This window comes from Chinchilla lanigera, unplaced genomic scaffold (assembly GCF_000276665.1).
Source record: "Chinchilla lanigera isolate Chin_1 unplaced genomic scaffold, ChiLan1.0 scaffold00019, whole genome shotgun sequence".
In the NCBI taxonomy this organism is placed as follows: domain Eukaryota; kingdom Metazoa; phylum Chordata; class Mammalia; order Rodentia; family Chinchillidae; genus Chinchilla; species Chinchilla lanigera.
Window position 1 is genome coordinate 2,763,874 of NW_004955420.1, and position 2,571 is coordinate 2,766,444.

The window sequence follows — 2,571 nt, forward strand, 5'->3', positions numbered from 1 at the left end:
GGGTAAGTAGTGGGGAGCTGCTCAGGATGAGACGTGTAGTGGGAAACTCTTCAGTTCATGTCTGTCTGTGTGTCAGCATCACGTCTGTGTGTCTGAACTCTTCATTTCATGAAATAGTGTTGATAGCTGCTAGGAAATTTCCTTATTTCATTATGGGGAAAGGACATGGCAGGAAGCCAGGTTTTATGATTATGCTATGGGGATTTAAGACAGAAACTCGTGTTATTTTAAATTGTATTCCTCCATATTACCCCAGATCATGAGGAAATATTTATATATTTATTAAGAAAAATAAAGTTTAAAAAAGCACATTTTATTTATTTATTTATTTAACAAACACACATACATTTAGAAAATAACACAAAAACAATACAAGCAATGCAGAATTTCAGACAAGGTGATAGGAAGTTAACAATGGTTGTTGTATTACATATTATTTTCTTCAAATTGGATACCCAGATAAACAAATATAGACATGTAAGATTGATCAAACACTTAAACATTAACTGTTCCTTTCAATAGAGAGATAAAAGTCAGTAGTACAACTATGTTAGCTATCCTGTGTATACATTTTTCCCCTTCTTCCTTTTCTCTTTTCCCTAATCCCAGTTCTTTCGTTTTGAGCAGTTTTCTTTCCTTTCACAGTGTCTATTGTACCTCCTAGATTTTATTCACTCTTTTAGGGTCTTACCCTAGTGTGACAGTACAGTGTTTATATATGCGGGTCTGATTTATTTCACTTATGAGTATGGTCTCTAGTTGTGTCCATTTACCTATAAAAGCCTTGAGATTACTTTTCTTTATAGCTGATTAATATTCCATTATGTAAAAATACCCAACTTTTTTATCCATTCCTCAGTTGATGGGCATTTGGGTTGCTTCCACGAAAAAAAGCACATTTTAAAGCCAGGTATAGTGGCACATGCATACAATTCCAGGTACTCAGAAAGCTGAGCCAGGAGGATAGCAATCTTATGGCCAGCCTTGACAACTTAAAGACTCTATCTTAAAAATGAAAAGAGCTAGGAGGTAGCTCAATCTCTAGTACTAGGCAGGAGTATATTCTAACATTTAGTGTGGCGATAATTTGCCTCAATTTACCACAAAAACAGTTGCTTTTAAAACCAAGTTAGGGGCTGGGAATTTAGCTCAGTGGCACAGTGCCTGCCTGGCAAGGGCAAGGTCATGAGTTTGATTCCTGTTACCGGAAGAAAAGCAAAACAAAAAAACACAAGTTAGTAAGTAAGAATAAGATATTAATATGAAATATCTAGAAAATTGCTACTGACTTTTCTTTTTGATTTATTTAAGCTTGCTGATTTTGATATCATAAAACTCTGAGAATATGGCTTTGACACCCCTGCACACCATGGTCTACACAGCTAACATTGGCATCATAAATATAATTGTAAGCAGCTACTAGGCAGTATTTTGGAGTTAAGTCTGAACAGTGGATGAAGAAAAAGTAAGGAGTATTCATGGCCACTAATTCAGCAATAAAAAAAGATTTATACTCAGGCTTCTGGCCTCTGTCACAGGAACTAAGTTATAAATCAAACGAGTGAAACATGTGCCTATCTTCCTTCTTTCCCATAGGTATTTATTGAGTGCACATGTATTAAGTGGTAGGATACAAAGATGCAAAGGATATAGTCCTATTCCCTGTCCTTTACTATATAATATTTTAAGAGAGGGGACAGCCATGTCAGCCAATATTTACAATGCAATGTGACAAGCCATAGGGCAGTATAAATAGTACGGTGCTCATATACAACAGAAGGAACAGTTAACTCTGCATCAGATAATCAAAGAAGGCTTTATTGAGATGATGTTTGAGGAAACAGGATGAGTCAAAGATGACTCTAAGCGATTCAACTGGGAATCTAAATGAGTAGGGATTCTATCAATTAAGAGAGTAAACTGGGCCTGGTGGCTCAAGCCTATAATTCTAGCTACTTAAGAGGCTAGAATTATAAGAGGCAGAGGCAGGAGGATCTCAAATTCAGGACAAGCCTAAACAAGGCTTAGTAAGACCCTGTCCTAGAATAAAATTTAAAAAGGGCTGGGGATGTTATTCAAAAGTAGTGCCCTTGTGAGGTCATGGGTTCAATCCCCAACCCTGTTAAAGGAAGAAAGAAAAAAAGAAAGAAAGTAAGAAAAGGTAGGGAAGTAGGGAGTTGGAGGAAAATGCACAGTTTACTTCAGGACATGTAGAGTTTGATATGATTGTGGGTTACAGGAATAGAGACATTCATTACACCTCTGGCATTACAATGTGTTTTAATAGTATCTGGTAAGAAAAATTTGGAATCATTAGCATATAATTTAACTCCCTGGGAATGAATGGGTTCACCTATGGCAAGTATGGCCTGAGAACAATACTTAGAGGGACAGTAGTGTTTAGGCAAAAGAAACCAAGAAGCGAGCCAGGCGTGGTGGCGCATGCCTGTAATCCCAGCACTCGGGAGGCTGAGGCAGGAGGATCCTTGCGAGTTCAAGGCCAGCCTGGGCTACAAAGTGAGCTCAATGTCAGCCTGAACTGCATAGCGAGACTCTGTCTCAAAAAGACAA